At 37.8% G+C, this 17,904-nt stretch overlaps 1 protein-coding gene across 1 annotated transcript in view; it reads left to right on the top strand.

Moving 5' to 3' along the window:
- Positions 1–16,396: 16,396 nt before the first annotated feature.
- The window catches only part of LOC108740255 (SWI/SNF-related matrix-associated actin-dependent regulator of chromatin subfamily A containing DEAD/H box 1 homolog), a 30,791-nt gene continuing 29,283 nt past the window's right edge, over positions 16,397–17,904 (top strand). Inside the window, exon 1 of the mRNA XM_025980293.1 lies at positions 16,397–16,427. The gene's annotated coding sequence lies outside the window, so the exon portion shown is untranslated. The remainder of the gene's footprint in view (positions 16,428–17,904) is intronic.

The raw sequence follows: 17,904 nt of genomic DNA, 5'->3' as shown, positions 1-17,904 counted from the left end.
TACCGCTCCTTGATGTTTTCGTAAGTCCGTTGAAAGCCTTGATGTCCTGATATGGGATGATCATGATTTTCGATTAAAACTAACTCCATTTCCTCTGGGGTTTGAATGTAGAGTCTTTCATTGTTTAAGATTTTATAATCGTAATGTTCGAATATATAATGTAAAAGACTCTAGGGTGTTTGGTTGTAGTAAGGGATTTTGAATACTCAGGTTGATGATTGTGAATGATTTTGTTTTATTAAAATCGAGGACGATTTTTAAGTTAATTAGAGTATCAAATACTGTTTGGTAGTTTGCAGAATCCATGGTGAATTGCTTAATGTATATTAGGTAAATAGTTTGGGCTGGTAGTCTAAGCGTTCTTACTTCTCCAACATTTTTGCTTGTGAGATCTGTGGTTGGAAAATTTTGCCTTACGTAGTCGTAATGAAGGTTTCCGCTGAGTGCGTCGCATGCGAAGGGAATGACTAAATTCATGATTTTCGTTTTTTCCGTTTTATCCATCGGAGGAGTTGGTATTTCGAGGTTCTTTTGATGATAAGTCTTGAAATCTTCAAAGTTTAATTTGTTGTCATGATTAATTTGATTAATTGGTCGACTAAGGAAATCAGCGTTAGTGTTGGATTTTCCTGGTTTATAGTGAATTTCGTAATCATATTCCAGAAGTTTGAGGCGCCAACGTACCAACCGGCTCGAAGGGTCCTTGCAATTCATTAACCATATTAGCGGCTTATGATCTGAGCAGATGGTAAACTTCTGTCCGAAAAGATAGGGTCGGAAATGTTTAACTGAGTCTACAATCGCCAGAAGTTCCTTCTCGGTGGTCGAATAGTTTTGTTTCGCCTTGTTCAGAGTCCTGGAATAGTACGAGATCGGAAGATCCGCTCCTATTTTTCCTTGAGATAATACGGCTCCGATGGCTTCATTTGATGCATCGGTCATCAGAATAAACGGTTTCTGGAAATCCGGATATTGGAGAATCGGTTCTTTGGTGAGTATATTCTTGAGAGTGAGCATCCTTTTTTAGCAATGTTGTTAGAGGTTTAGCGATTTTTGAAAAATTCGGAATAAATTTACGGTAATACCCTACAAGTCCTAGAAAAGATTTTATGTCCTTGGGGCTTTTTAATTTCTTGATTCCTTGAATCGCTTTTACGTTTTCCGGATTGAGTTCAACTCCTTTGTCGGATATGATCTGTCCTAAATAGGCGACTTCTTTTCGAAGGAATTCGCATTTGTCCGGTTGTAATTTTAAATTGTGCTCTTCGAGGCGTCGAAAGACTTCTATTAATTTGTTGTTATGATCTTGGAGTGATTTTCCGTAAATGACGATGTCGTCCAGATACACAAAACATTTTACGCCTTGTAGTCCGGTAAGGACGTTGTTCATCAGCCTTTGGAAGGTCGCCGGAGCATTTTTCAATCCAAAGGGCATCCTGTTATACTCATAGTGACCTAGAAGAGCTGTAAAGGCTGTCTTTTGTTTTTCTTGTTCGGCCATTTTGATTTGGTGGAACCCGGAAGCCAAGTCCAACGTAGTAACATATTTCGATTGTCCTAGTTGGTCCAGTATGCTCTCGATCATAGGTAATGGATAGGCGTCTCCGTTGGTGACCTCGTTTAAATTCCTGTAGTCCACCACAATTCTCCACTTTTTTTCTCTCGAAGCGTCGGCTTTTTTAGGAACGACCCAGACTGGAGAGGACCACGGTGACGTAGAGGGTTGGATCTGTTCCAGCATTTTGTATATTTGCCTATTGACTTCCGCTTCATGGACCTTGGGATACCTATAAGTTTTTGTGAAGATTGGACCTGTGTTAGTGACCGGTATTTCGTGTTGGATGGCTGTTGTGAAGGACAGTTGATCACCTGGAAGATAGAATATGTGATTAAAGTTCTTGCAGATTTGTTGTAAAGAACTTCTTTCTTCTTTGTTGAGGTGATCCAGCCTTAGATTTTCATTAAGGAGTGCAAGCCGATTCTGGTTCTCTTGGCCTCGTTGAAATTTTCCGTAATTTCCTTGGAAGTGGTAGACAGGTGTTGGATATTCTATCTCCTATAGGTTTACCATGGGTAAGTTGATTTTTACTTCCGTATCCTGGGCATTAATGATGGTACAGGTTGCAGAATGGTCGTCGTTGACAGAAATTAAAGCACTTGGTAATATGACATTGTCCGTGAGGTGAGTTTTTTCAATGATGCCTTCTTTTACGTCGTTGATTACCCTCAACTGGATAACTGTTTCACTCCTTGGCTTTAGTGTGATCGTTGCTGTTGCGCATGACGAGTTTCCAGGTTTGTTGTTGAAAGGTAGGATTGTATCCTGGATGTGGACGGTTTGCGTCTTGTAGTTGATCTCGGCCCTATGTGCTTGAAGGAGATCGTTACCGAGAATGCCATCGGAAGGTGTGGAGATTTNAGAGAACAATAGAGTTTAGATTGAAAGAAAACCAAAGTATTTACATGATAAGAAATTGAAATTAAATAATATTTGAAATGAAATGAATTTGAAGTAAAATAATGAAAAAGAATGCTTAAGAAATATTTACAAAAAAATATATACAATTGTCCGCCACACAAGGTTAGAGAGGTGTTGCAGTATCTTCATGATGGATCATCTGGTGGTCATTTTGGAGTGAGTAAAACGCTTGGGAAAGTTCGAGAGCGATTTATTGGGTGAACTGTAAGGAAGATGTCAAGAATTGTTGTAAGAAGTGTACCACCTGTGCCGCGAGTAATGGACCACAGAAAAGGTCAGAGGCGCCAAAGCGTCAATACAATGTCGATGGCACTTTGAACAAATCGCAATCGATGTAGCGGGTCCATTCCCAGAGTCCGAGAAAGGTAACGAGTACATCGTGGTCGTTCTGGACTATTTTACCGAGTGGGTTGAAGCCTATGCTCTTCCGAACCAGAAGTCGGAAACCATAGTTGAGGAGTTGATGAAAGAGTTGATCAGTCGTTTTGGGGTGCCCTTGGAGTTGCACTCATGCCAAGCGAGAAATTTCGAATCGGCTATATTCCGTGCAATAAGCTCCGAGGAATAAAGAAAATTTGAACTACTCCACTCCATCCACACTCGGACGGCATGGTTGAGCGAATGAACCAGACCTTGATTAAATATCTCTTCAAGGTAGTGCCTGATCACCAAAGGGACTGGGACCGCTATTTGCCTTTATTTTTAATGGTATACCGTTAATCTGTCCAAGAAATGACTGGTTAAACACCTGCTAGTGTCCTATTTGGAAGGGAGCTTCGACTATCTTGTGAACTCAAATTCGGCTGTAAACTAAGAGATGACTTGGCTGCAGAAGATTATGTTGCCAACCTCCGAAGAAAGATTAACGTTATCCTCGAGTCGGTTCGTTTGCATACGCAGATTGCTAGTGACAGGATTAATGAAAACTACGATACCAAGGCTACAGCAGGTGGTTACCAAACTGGAGATCTTGTTTGGTTGTATAATGCTTGTCGTCGCCGACGTGATCTACCGAATTAAAAAAACTCCGAATGGGAAGCCAAAGGTAGTCCATTTTAATCGCTTGGCTCCATTCGCCGTTGCAAATGAAAAGAAGACGCGGGTCAGATTATTAAGAACTATTCTTTCCGACCCTACATTCGAATAGTTAATGAAGGAAGGCCCCCATGTTAAGAGGAGATTTGGAGTGACGCAAGAAATCTGACGAGACCTCTTTGCTATATCTACGGAATATTCTCTAGCTCATTGCGTTTCAATGGATCTCAGAATGACCCCTGGTATCGCCTCTGAGTTCAAACGCAGATTTGACGGTTTGGAACATCTTGAAGACCAAGTACAGAAGGGAAGAAGACTGTTGTGCCTTCCTGACGGACGACGCAACATCTATTACCTAGTAACGAAAGGAAGATCCTCTGATAAACCAACTTATAGAGACCTTTGGGACGCAGTAATGGAACTCCGCGGACATCTTCTGGAGAATAATCTACAGAAGCTGGCGATTTCGAAGCTTGGTTGTGGACTGGACAACCTAGATTGTAGGATCGTACGGAACATGATAGAAGTCCTGTTCCACCGTACTGGAATAGACATTTTGGTTTGCAGTAATAACCCGAATCGGACCAATCATGAGATGACCGTGGACTGTTACTTCTATTCCTGGAGCGGATGTCGTGAAGGCGAGAACTGCAGATTCCGGCATGATCCTGCGAAACGGAAAATGTCGAAACATTTCCCGAAGGACGAAACATTCTTAAGGAGGGGCGGTGTAGCGAGCACGAGTGTGTTTGTGTGCGATCGGGCACACGTGTGCGTGAACGGCTAATCGATTCCCCGACTAGCCGCTGGCGCCTTTCTTTATGTGTGCCGTATTTGTAAAAGTGTGTGTCGTACCTGCGTTCTGGGAAAGCAGTAAAACAGTTCAAAGAAAAAGAAACTTTCCGGACGTTTCGAGAAGGTTCCCGAAAGTAAACAAGGGAGTGTTTAAAGGAAGAGACGATCGCCGAGAGAAATAGAAATAAATTGACCGTTGCAGAAGTGAATCGGGAAATAAAGTGACAGTGAAATAAATAGCACAGTGAATAGTGATATATCAACAGTAGTGTAAATAAATAGAATAATTCACAACCTAAGTTTAGTGATTATTTAATAGTGCTTTTAAGTTAAATAATTAGTGTAAATAAATGGTTTTTGTCGTTATCAGTATTAGAAGTTGATTTTGTTTAACCCACGAACATTACATTATTAGTAGTGTATTGTTATTGTATGTATAACTTAAAGTTACAATAAAGTATTATGTACAATTGTTCAATGAGTGCAGTAGGTATATAATACAGGGTGTTTCTGAAATAAGTGGCAAGGTTTGGAAGGTGTCAACTACATGCAGTAGGGAATCGTATGGTGAGTTCAGTAACGTGATTAAATGGCAAAAAGAATTTTAAGAAAACCACAATAAATTACAATTCGAAGCCGATCTTGGGCGTCAATTGGCAATATACGATTGTACCTATGAATTGAGATAAGAATTCGGAAACTTAACAAACATTACGATAAAAATGAAAGAAAAGCAACGTTTAGTTATCGTTAATAGTATACAGAATTATGTTAATCTTAATATGCTAGTACCAACAACACCTAGAATACAAGGACTAGGTACTCTGACGTCATTGCTGCGTGACGTAGGCATAATGAAGTATAAGTTTTAGTAATCTGTTTTAAATGTTCGCGAATTAAACAGGTGATTGACCTTTATTTTCTTGTGTGTGGTTGCAATTAATGGGCTAATTTCTTCTCTTTTTACTTGTTTTTAAATAAAAGAGTAATTGTTACACAAAAGGACCGAAGGTAAACGCATTTCGTTTTCCAACGGATGAAGCCATGTCTGCTGAATGGGTAAGGTCTATTTACAGAAGAGTTTTCTCCATCAAAATTTAGGATGATTTGCGAATTACATATTGCCAAGAAAAATATAATAACTTGTTTAACAGCAACGGATTCAAAAACCAGAGAAAGTAGAACCATAAATTTAAAAATTGCTATACTAAAACACGATGCCATACTCACTTAACATCCCAATTGTCTATATATTGTTGGATTCCTGACCTCCAAACAATAATTGAGTGTCCTTGTCTAACTTCTGACACCAGGGCAGTTTTAAATGAGACTCCGGACTCTTATTAGAAAGTGTAAATTAATTATTCTTGGTGATCGATGGATTACCTATTCACACTTTCAATTATTGTGTCGCGTGAAAATGAACTTTTAATGTTCAGGCACTAATAGACACTTTTCAAAAATGGATTACACCTTCACACAATAATTGTTGAAGAATGCTCCGTTCACCGACTAATGACTATTGTCACCTCGATATGAACCTAATGATAATTATGTTTTCGCCAACTAACGAATAATTAGAGAACACTAATTAAGTCGCCTTGTAATACGATAAACATTTATTGAGTACTAACTTACAATTCTTAATGTTAACGTAGGTTAAGAACTAAAAGTAGAAACTGAAATTATTCGGAAAGAGCATCCCCTTTTATACAAAAAATCTTATCTAACATAGTAGGGGTAGCAATTACTGCCTGTAAATGATTTATTATATAATCTACCCTTAATTTAGAGTATACAACAATATATATCGTATAACATATTTATTTAACTGTAACCTGTATCAATAACAACAAAAAAATACATCTGTATACTACTAAACAAAGGAAAAATGTTCCTTTTAAAAATAGAAACAAAGTATACATTCCTGTAGAATAAATAATATTAATAAGCACAAACAGCACTTTTACAGTACTTAAACATGATTAAACACATTTTAATTGACGGCATCATCACTAGACTCGCTAGTGGTGTCACTTTCTGTATGTACTTTATACATTTTCATTCTATCTACCGAACAAATCCCATGATAAGGTTTTTGTGAGCGTTTTGTTCCAGGTATATCTTCAATTACATATCTATCATTGGATAACACAACTTTGATTACAAAGGGACTTGAATATTTCGGCATTAACTTTTTATTTTTTCCGTCGTTACTTGTTACATTCATTTTAATCATTACTGTGTATTCAACTTTGTACTCAAAGGGTTTCAACCCTTTCTTATCAAAATATTGTTTTTGTTTTACTTGAGCAGCCTCGATTTTGTCTTTACTGTATTGCCGTACTTCGGCTACGTCAACATGCGCTTGTTCTAAATCTATAGCATTTCGAATAATGGGATCGTGTCTTCCTCTAGGTTGAAAACCAAATAGTTCCCCGATTGGAGTTTTGCCTGTCTGATTTATTGATCAGTTAAGACCCACCTTACTCTATTAATTAATTCATCCCAACGTGTCTCATCATCTACCATTGTTGATAAAGCTGTTAAAATGGTTTTGTTATACTTTTCAATTTGTCCATTTGCTCTTGGGGTAGCGGTTGCATTATGAATTAACTTAATATTGTATTTCGAACAAAATTCAACAAAAGCTTTGCTAGTAAAACAGGAACCCCTGTCACAAATTATTCGTCGTACAGTACCAAAAGTGTCAAATATGTCATCTAAAAACTTTATAACCNTGACGTAGAGGGTTGGATTATGTTGTGTTCCAGCATTTTGTTTATTTGCTTATTGACTTCCGCTTCATGAACCTTGGGATACCTATAAGTTTTTGTGAAGATTGGACCTGTGTTAGTGACAGGTATTTCATGTTGGATGGCTGTTGTGAAGGACAGTTGATCACCCGGAAGATAGAATATGTGATTAAAGTTCTTGCAGATTTGTTGTAAAGAACTTCTTTCTTCTTTGTTGAGGTGATCCAGCCTTAGATTTTCATTAAGGAGTGCAAGCCGATTCTGGTTTTCTTGACCTCGTTGAAATTTTCCGTAATTTCCTTGGAAGTGGTAGACAGGTGTTGGATATTCTATCTCCTATAGGTTTACCATGGGTAAGTTGATTTTTACTTCCGTATCCTGGGCATTAATGATGGTACAGGTTGCAGAATGGTCGTCGTTGACAGAAATTAAAGCACTTGGTAATATGACATTGTCCGTGAGGTGAGTTTTTTCAATGATGCCTTCTTTTACGTCGTTGATTACCCTCAACTGGATAACTGTTTCACTCCTTGGCTTTAGTGTGATCGTTGCTGTTGCGCATGACGAGTTTCCAGGTTTGTTGTTGAAAGGTAGGATTGTATCCTGGATGTGGACGGTTTGCGTCTTGTAGTTGATCTCGGCCCTATGTGCTTGAAGGAGATCGTTACCGAGAATGCCATCGGAAGGTGTGGAGATTTTTGCTGGGTTTATTACGTGCACCTTTGCAGAAATATCGAGCCTTCCTAGCGAAAGATTTAAGCTGGTGGACCCAATCGTTGTTATTGGGATGTTGGGATTGATTCCGGTAATGGAGATAATGTCGTCCTTTTTTAAATATGTTTTAGAAGGAATAAGAGACGTGTGCTTTATACGCGAAATGGTTGCTCCTGTGTCGATGAGAAATGTGAGATTTTTATCTGAATTAGAGGAGTTGAAGGTTAGGGTGTTTTGATTTTGATCGTTGTTAGAGAATGTGGTTACGCATTGTTGAATGCCTTTTGAATTTGGGAATCCTCTGGAAGGGCACTCGGTTCCAGGGATCGGTTGGAGTTTAAATGGTTGATCTTGGGATTCGATGCATTTTTAGATGAGTGAGACTGGTTTCTATACTGTCTTTTCCTACATTCGCCTATATTATGACCTTTGTTTTTGCAATAATTGCAAAACTTATTGGGGTCATAGGAAGAACGACAGTTGGAAGGGTTAGGATTAGTATTTGTATTATGGTTATTAGGAGGATTTCTTTTCCTACAGTTTTGTGTGTTATGAGTATGAGTTTTACAAAAGTTACAAAATAGAGATGTTGGGTTATGTCTACTTTTAAGATTCTTAGTATACGATAAAATTTTCTTTTCTTGCAATGCAATTGAGAAAGCTTCATTTAATGTTTTAATATCTCATCATCTGAGAGATTTCTGGCCTACAGTGTAATACAAAACGCCTAAGTGCTGTTTTTTGAATAGATTTAGTTAAACTAGATATCTCATTAGGATTCTCGCATTGATTTCTTTCGGCTGTGATGCATTCGTTTTTGAGTTTTTCTAAACGTTTAAAAAATTCTGTTATAGATTCATTATGACTTTGTTTAATTGTCTCGAGTTCTTCATGCAATTGGGTGAGATCTTTAACTTGACTGTAATAGGATTTAAATTTGTGCTTAAGCTCAGTCCAGTTAGAAATCTCCTCCATATTTAATTCATTAACAACATCACTTGAAAGTTGAGCAGCTACATACAAGAATAATTTAGATATTTGGTTTGGCAGTGCCATCTGAAATGCGCTATTGCAATTTTGGATAAAAGCACCTAACTCACGCCTATCTCCATTAAATGGCCTAACAAATTTAGATAGTAAAGAAAGGGGTAGCGGCTCGTCTTCTCCATCCTCACTAAATATTTCGTCGTCCGACATGTCAGGCTTTACTTCTTGAGATTTTGCCATATCAAAGCTTGCGAGGAACAATGAAAAAAGAGAGGACCTCTGGGGTAGGATGAAGCTTGAAGATCAGTCGACTTGTCTTGCAAACGGCTGCTGCTGGCAGGATGGATGGGGTTTTTTTCTTCAGTTAAGTGTTGAAACACAATCGTCACACCGGATATCACTTGGAAACCACTTGGAACTCTCACTGTTCTTGCGACGACTGAAGAATCCCACTTTTATGTTGGATTCCTGACCTGCAAACAATAATTGAGTGTCCTTGTCTAACTTCTGACACCAGGGCAGTTTTAAATGAGACTCCGGACTCTTGTTAGAAAGTGTAAATTAACTATTCTTGGTGATCGATGGATTACCTATTCACACTTTCAATTATTGTGTCGCGTGAAAATGAACTTTTAATGTTCANCTTTATAATCCTTACAGAGTTTTTTATTAGTGTTTTTTGCGAAAGAGTTATATACGAGAACTAAGTCATTTTCTTTAAAATTGTATTGTTTTTTATGAGTTTTATCATAATTTTGCTTTGATTTCTCTTTATTTGCTAACTGATTTTCTTTTGCTACTTTTGATTTGATTCTGGATGTGGACGGTTTGCGTCTTGTAGTTGATCTCGGCCCTATGTGCTTGAAGGAGATCGTTACCGAGAATGCCATCGGAAGGTGTGGAGATTTTTGCTGCGTTTATTGCGTGCACCTTTGCAGAAATATCGAGCCTTCCTAGCGAAAGATTTAAGCTGGTGGACCCAATCGTTGTTATTGGGATGTTGGGGTTGATTCCTGTAATGGAGATAATGTCGTCCTTTTTTAAATACTTCTCTTATTTTCTGTAACTTAGATGTTATTTCTTGAGCTAAATCTGAATAATTAGGTTTTTGTTTAGGATGATTTAATGTATTGGGGATTCTAGGGGTTTGACCAAAGACTAGTTCATATGGTGTTTTACTGGTTGATTTATGGATGTGAGTGTTATAAGAGTATACAGCTAAATTTAGATATTGGTCCCAATCATTTTGATCCTTGTTTACATAACATTTGAAATAGTCCTTAAGGGCCAGGTGTGTTCGCCCTAATGAACCATTAGTTTGTGGGTGATATGGACTTGTTAATTTTTGTTTTACAGAGATTAACTTATTGAATTCCTTGAAGGTGTTGGAAGTGAACTCTTTACCCTGATCGGATAATATGCTATCTGGAAAACCGAATTGTGTGCAGAATTTTAGAAAGTGGATGGCTACGATGTTAGCATTATGCTCGGGCATAGCGAATGCTTGTATGAATTTTGTAAGGTCATCTTGGAGGGTTAAAATAAATCTGTTGCCGTTCTCGGTTTCTGGCAAAAGTCCTTCTATGTCCATCGGTTCTTGTTCGGTTTAAAATTTGTTTTGGCTTCTTGGCAAATTTTGCATTTTCGGATGTAATCCGCGATGTACTCTTTCATGTTGTACCAATAATACCGCTCCTTGATGTTTTCGTAAGTCCGTTGAAAGCCTTGATGTCCTGATATGGGATGATCATGATTTTCGATTAAAACTAACTCCATTTCCTCTGGGGTTTGAATGTAGAGTCTTTCATTGTTTAAGATTTTATAATCGTAATGTTCGAATATATAATGTAAAAGACTTTCTAACGTGTTTGGTTGTAGTAAGGGATTTTGAATACTCAGGTTGATGATTGTGAATGATTTTGTTTTATTAAAATCGAGGACGATTTTTAAGTTAATTAGAGTATCAAATACTGTTTGGTAGTTTGCAGAATCCNTTGGATTCCTGACCTCCAAACAATAATTGAGTGTCCTTGTCTAACTTCTGACACCAGGGCAGTTTTAAATGAGACTCCGGACTCTTGTTAGAAAGTGTAAATTAACTATTCTTGGTGATCGATGGATTACCTATTCACACTTTCAATTATTGTGTCGCGTGAAAATGAACTTTTAATGTTCAGGCACTAATAGACTCTTTTCAAAAATGGATTACACCTTCACACAATAATTGTTGAAGAATGCTCCGTTCACGGACTAATGACTATTGTCACCTCGATATGAACCTAATGATAAATATGTTTTCGCCAACTAACGAATAATTAGAGAACACTGTAAATGATTTATTGTATAATCTACCCTTAATTTAGAGTATACAACAATATATTGTAACTAACTTACACATTTTTTTGCTTCAGAGAATTTATAAATACCTCTTTTTTATTGCTAAAACAACGCACAACTCATGATGCAGTATGCAGTTAGCCTGAGCTGTCGATACAACTCGCTACCTCTCTACGGTGACGTCACGTAACATCACCGAGTCCTTGTATTCTCGGTGTTGTTGCTTGTACACAAAAGAAAGAAAAAAATGTAAGCTACGTGTAGACACACACACATATATGTATATATATTATAAAAATTGTTCGAAATTCGAATAACGTGCTAGAAGACAAGCTTTAAAACGTTGTGGAGGGTGTATAATTACTGGTTTCTCTTAATCTTAGTACTGCCGCTCTGCACTGATTCTACTGTTGCCGCTGAGGAAGTATAATTCGATCGTTGCATTGACTTTATATTCGTAATCGTGATATGACAGTGATACATTGATTTAGTGAAATAACTTCTGACTGCATACATACAAGTGTACAACGTTAGAATAATAAAACACTAATTATAGTATAAACATCGTCAATCATACTTAATCTACTCTGACAAATAAGAAAAAATGCATGAGTCAATACAATGCAATACAATATACTGTCACGTAATCAAACAACATCCTCACTACTGAGTAATTTATTTAATTGTTTACTTTTTAATCAACACCATTGTTACTAATTAATTATTATTTCAGCACTAGATATAATGATAACACTCTGTCGCATTTTCGCTTTGAATCGCCTCGTAACTCCAATTCGTACTAATTCCCCTGCCGACCTTGTGGCAATTAGTATAGCAGCTGACTCTGTTCTGAATTCGATAAACAACGTCGTTGATTCATCGATTAACGGTGTATAAACCAATCCAAACTTATTGTAATTTCGGAAAATGTTCCTTCCGCCTTGATGGATTATACAACCATAGTTTGTCGTCCTCATTAAACCCAGCAGAATTGGCTAGTCGATAGTATATGGTCTTCATGCGGTCACTTTTAAATTGAAGCTTTGTACGCACAGCATTATAGATGGTTTCAAGTTGTTCCGCAGTATTCATCTGTAGGTATTGTAGAGTCTCCAGGATTACCGAATATCATGTCCGCTAGCAACTTAAGTTTTCTCTCAATTAAAATGCTGGTTGGTGCTCTCCCAGGTGTGCCATAGATGGCGGATCCATAAACTAAGTCGAATAGTGGTATGTTTCGGTCCCAGTTAATTCGGTACTCGTTGACGAAGCTCCTTAAATTGTTTTCTAGAGTAGCGTTAAATCATTCAATCAGCGTTGATGTGAGGATGTAGTCTTGGTTTTTGTAATGCCCGCTAGCTCAGTGGCCTTCTTGAACAAAGCTGACTTGAAGTTCTTGCTATGATCGGAATGCAATTCCAATAGTACTTCTTATCGGCTTATCCAGTTATTGATAAGCTTTTCAGCAACGGTTTGTGCTTCCTGAGTCGGTATATATCGCATATGCTTCAGGTCACTTGCTAAAATAATCAATGACTACCAAGATGTATGAGTCATCGGAGACTGTCGCTGGAAATAGTCCTGTTACGTCGACTGCGATTCTCTGAAATGGCAACTTCTCCTCTGCGGTTCCTTACTGTCGGCGCATTTTGGGCATTTCATACACCAGTCTTCATCCTCGCTTCTTCTTCTTATCAAATAACATTGTTCGCATACGTTCCCTAGAGTCTTCGAAACACCGAGATGTCCTTCGCCATGGATTGCTTCTAAGACTTTTGAAACTCTGTTCTTTGGAAATACCACTTGAAATTTGTTTTTGGATCTATCTCTCCCACACTTTTCGTTGTCTACCTTTAGATGACTCACATCTGTCCACAATGACCTTGAGGTTCCAGCTTCTTTCCATTTCATTATTAGGCCAATACCTTCATATTTTCTCTAGCCTTCGATTAAATCCTGATCATCCTAAGATAGGTTAGATTACAACAGATCGATGTCGGTTCTTTATTCTTATCCGCAGATAAACAATGTTTGCACGTAGTGTTGTAGTTCATCATCCACGCAAGTTATCTGGGATAGCGCGTTGGCGTATTTGCCTGAGCGATGCTCGATATCGAAGTCATATTCGTGCAATCCCTGTAATCCTCGTGATATCTGTCTCTCCGACTATCGTCTATCTTCGCCGAAAGATCGTGTATTATTTGAGGGGTAATCTTGACTTAGGTGATCAATTCTTCTACAATTCCAGCACTTCGGGTGACCACTCTAATTCTTGGAGATTCGAGCATAACAGCCAGTTTTTTCACATTTCTAACATTTTGGATTTCGTTCTCTTGAGGAATAATCTCGATTTGAGTTACCTATTCTTCTATAATTCTAGCATTTTGGACGATCACTGTAGTTCTTATGGGTTTCGTCCTTCTGTGTTTCTATCAGTGGCTTTCTTTACACCGATTACGTATTTTCTGATGAGCGACATGACACCTTTTTTGTAGTTGTAATATCGTCGATTTCTGCTTGTCGCAGTCTTAACTGACCTTTTGAAGCTTATTTTACCGCTTTAAGCTCTAGGTTGTGTGAGAGCGCCTCACTTGGAATCTTGTGACGTGTTAGTCTAAGGACTTGCTGTAGTTCACCATCCTTGAGCCCATCGATGAATGTTTATACAGTTGGTTAGTCTATAAACTCTTGAGGGGCAACTAATCTTACGAGGTGCTTCACATCGGACTCAAATTGTTCATGAGTCTCGTTACTTCGTTGGTTACGGATTTTCAATTACGTCTGATGTACTTGTGGTAGATGTTTGTCGCCGTACCTCATTTCTAGGCGGTTGACGAGATGATGGAAATCATATTGTTGAGACTCGGGCATTCCTTGGAGTATGTCCAGTGTTACCCCTCGCAAAGGTATTATTAATGCTGTTGCTTTTTCCGAATCAGTTCATGTGTTTGTTTCTGTCGCTGCTCCAAACTGTTTTCGGTAAACGGAAAACGAAATCTCATCGAAAGCTGGAGGTGTAATTTTTGCTAGTCTTGTACCGCAATCTTCAAGTTTCGTAGTGGTTGGTAGTTCTAGCTTTCTAATTTCTTCTCTCATTTCTTCTATCTTCTTTTTCATCTTAATTTTCATTTCTTCTTTCTTCTTTTCGATCTTGATTTCTCTTTATTCTATAATCTGTTCCACCTTGATTTTCATTTTCTCTGTTTTCTTTTCCGTATTGTTTTTCCCGTCTTCTGTATTCTTTTCCATTTCATTTTTAATGTCGTCTGTCTTGTCCTCCATTCTTATGTTTATAACTTCTTCTCACCCTTCCATTTTCTGTTTCATTTCTTCTCGAGCTGCTTTCAACTCTTCATTCATCTGTTTCTTTTTTGGTTTCTTCTTGAACTGGTTTTAATTCCTCTTTCGTTTCTTCTTGAGCTGCATTCGATTCTTCTTTCAATTTTTTTTGAGATGTTAATTTTGCTTGTTCTATTTTCATGCCATCCAGTACTGCTTCAATTTTCGGTTTCATTTTTCCTTGCCCCAGTTTCATTTTTTCTTGTCCGTGTTTCATTTTTTCTTGTCCCGATTTCTCTGTTCATTTCTGTTATCAAAGCCCTTATCTGTTCATAGATTTTTGCTTCGGTACCTCTGACTGTAACAGGTATGAAATATTTTGATTTTGGTAAAATCGTTCTTTTTTCTTGGCGAGTTTTCTAAAGGTGAATGACTTATTAGGGTTACTCGAGATACGTGAAAACTTCCAGAAGTTTCGATGAAATTCGTTGTTGACGTCAAATTCGTTCTTCTCTCTTATGGAGCTATCCAACGATGTACATTTTTCAGGGGGGGGGGGCGTAGTAAGACACGATCAGTAGAAACTTCTCATAGATGTCTTTGATTAAGTCGGATTCGTTCTTCTTTATTCTAGAGCTTTCCAATGATATATGGACTTGTTAGGGATTCTTGCAGCCTAATTAAACTATTTATTTCGTTGGATCTAACGTAATATAACATACAACAACAATTATGTTAGTGAGCGAGTACGATAATGTTCGATGGTTTACTCAAAAGTTTATTACTTCGAATTTTGAAGAGAAATTAGTAGCAACACGTGCAGAGTAGGCAATAGACAAGAGCGATGTATCGACAAGTACAAAAATGTCCCAAATGCAATTGAGAATTGAAATGCGTTCGTCACCCTGATCTCACTACCTTAAGAGGATGCCAATCGATATCCTGAATTTGTGGCAGGTCAGAAAGGATGGTTTAAGCAAGAGTCGCTGTCACTGTTGGTAAAACGGCTAGAGTTGCGCTACGGCGAGGCTCATTTAACAGCGGTGTATCACATCCAACCGAAAAGGTGTCAGCAGAAACCAAGGAAATACCTACAAGAATTCGAGGCCGATATTGCGAGACTGTCTCGACTGGCCTATACTGATGGACTTCGGGACACTGACACTCAACAACGAATACGCCTTGACCGACTTAAGACGCTAGCTGATGCATTGGCTCGTGCATTGCAGTACGAAACTGTTAAACGGGCCTATAGAAAGCAGGGAAGGGTTCGGCTACTGCGTAAAGAAACGGATTCGTCAGAATCTTTAGAGGAAACCGTCTGCCGAATCATCTCTAAGTTCGATAAAGAAACTCGAAAGCTAAGATGTTGGAATTGAGGCGAACTAGGTCATATGAGGAGGCAGTGTAGGAAAAGTACTCCTTCCCCAAGTACTCGACGTCAACAGGAGGAATATGATTTTGACGTAGAGTATCGACCTGGAACTGGACACAAAAATGCTGATGCACTTTCCAGAAGATCTTGTCAAACAGACTGCAAGCAGTGTAATCGAATGGAAAAGAATGAAGAAACAATTCGACGCGTCACGGTAATCGATGACGAGTGGTTACCTGAAAATATAAAACACGACCAGGAAAACGACCCGGACTTGCAGAAGGTGTTGGAATGGAAAAGAGAGGGAAAACGACCAACGTGGCAGCAAATTTCTTCCCGTATCCAAGTACTAAAATTGTTATGGGCTCAGTGGGACTCAATGATTTTGGAGGATGGCATCCTGAAGCGTGTTGCTAAAAGTCCCGATGGAGGGGAAAATAGGAAGCAACTGGTTATTCCTCCAAACAAGGTTAGAGAGGTGTTCCAGTAACTTCATGATGGATCATCTGGTGGTCATTTTGGAGTAAAACGCTTGGGAAAGTTCGAGAGCGATTTTATTGGGTGAACTGTGAGGAAGATGTCAAGAATTAGTGTAAGAAGTGTACCACCTGTGCCGCGAGTAATGGACCACAGAAAAGGTCANACAAGAATTTTCAATCCTCCGTAGCAGGTAATTACCTAAGGTTAAATTAATATAGTTATTTATCTAATTTGTTTCGATAAACTTCTCAAACTATTTAAAAATGACACACTTTATCTTTGTGAAGTTTAGTTGAGCTTCACTTCTTTGGTTGAGTTTTACACTAATGACTGTTTTGTGTAGATGGTCACTTATATGTAAAAGCTAAACATAACTGCCAGTCTATACTGTGCAGTTGTGTTTACTGCAAGTTAGTTTTAGGAAGATCGGTTCCACTAGCGTCTCCACTGTACTTCTGAAATTGTATAGTTAAGAGAAACAGATCGATACAGCATCCCGACTATACATTTTTTACAGTGGAGAAGCTTGGTGGAACCTGTTTCACTGAAACGCTGCCCTGAAAACGCACAGTGTAGGTATGTCGGCAATAGGAGTAGAGGTGAAACTTTAATAAGTTTAAAAGCGGTGAATTACTATTTAATTCTATTTCACAATGAGTTTAAAGATTGAAGAATATTTAATTTGGCATCTATTTCTAAATTATGCAGCATGTTAAACACGCGTCATACAAATGTTTATTGTTGGAAAATGGTTGGAGTAATTATAACGTTAGAATTAAATACACATTAGTTGAAATAGAGTAGAACTAAAATAACATTAAAACATAATTCACATTGAAAATGAATTATTGGTACAGTAAACTGATAGATTTTAACTACAAAGACATACAGATAGGAGCAAAAACTTAACCTGAAGCAAATGGAGCGTAAAAAAATTGGTAAATAGGAATGTGCATTAAATTAAAAAAAAGCAGAGATAATTTGGATTGACATGAACCTTGACTTTGAGTTGCCCAGTGGCAAAACGTGGTCTGGTTCTACCTCTCAAAAACATTACCCGTCCCTTTTTATAGAGCTCTATAAGAAGGAGGTATACTCGTCTGCCATATTGGTTCCATTCATTGGATAGTTACGCACTATAAAACATTGTATTTAATGCGAAGTTGCACCTTTTTTTGATGAAAATGTTTCTAGTTAAAACTCAGGTAATATAAATGTACATAGTTAAAAAGAATGGATAGTTATAATGTAATATAAAATTTTTTCAATTAATAATCATAATATAACCAAATAAGTTTGAAAATGTGAGTTTCTAGAGTTATCATATTTAGTTCGGTGCCCACAGCCTAAAACTAATTAATTCTAGTGACAACTTTAGACTCTTTGCTGAAAATTTGCTTACTCCTTCAAAATTTTCTCAGGAATACGGAAAAAATATTCTTGGCGCGCTACAAGCGTCAGCTCTATCGTTGATTAACATATTAAAAAATTATTTTTTTATTTAGTTTTTGCTTGTATTTCAGTTTTTGTTAAAAATTCGTAGGAAAATAAGCGATTAAGATAGTGAAAATTGCCGTCAACGGAATCAAAATAAAAAGAATAGTTATATTCAGCATAAAAAATGGTAATTCTGTGTAAATTTATAGCCTAAAGGATGCAGACATAAC

Source organism: Agrilus planipennis, unplaced genomic scaffold, assembly GCF_000699045.2.
Source record: "Agrilus planipennis isolate EAB-ADULT unplaced genomic scaffold, Apla_2.0 scaffold247, whole genome shotgun sequence".
NCBI lineage: Eukaryota > Metazoa > Arthropoda > Insecta > Coleoptera > Buprestidae > Agrilus > Agrilus planipennis.
This window is presented reverse-complemented; position numbering and strand designations above follow the sequence as displayed.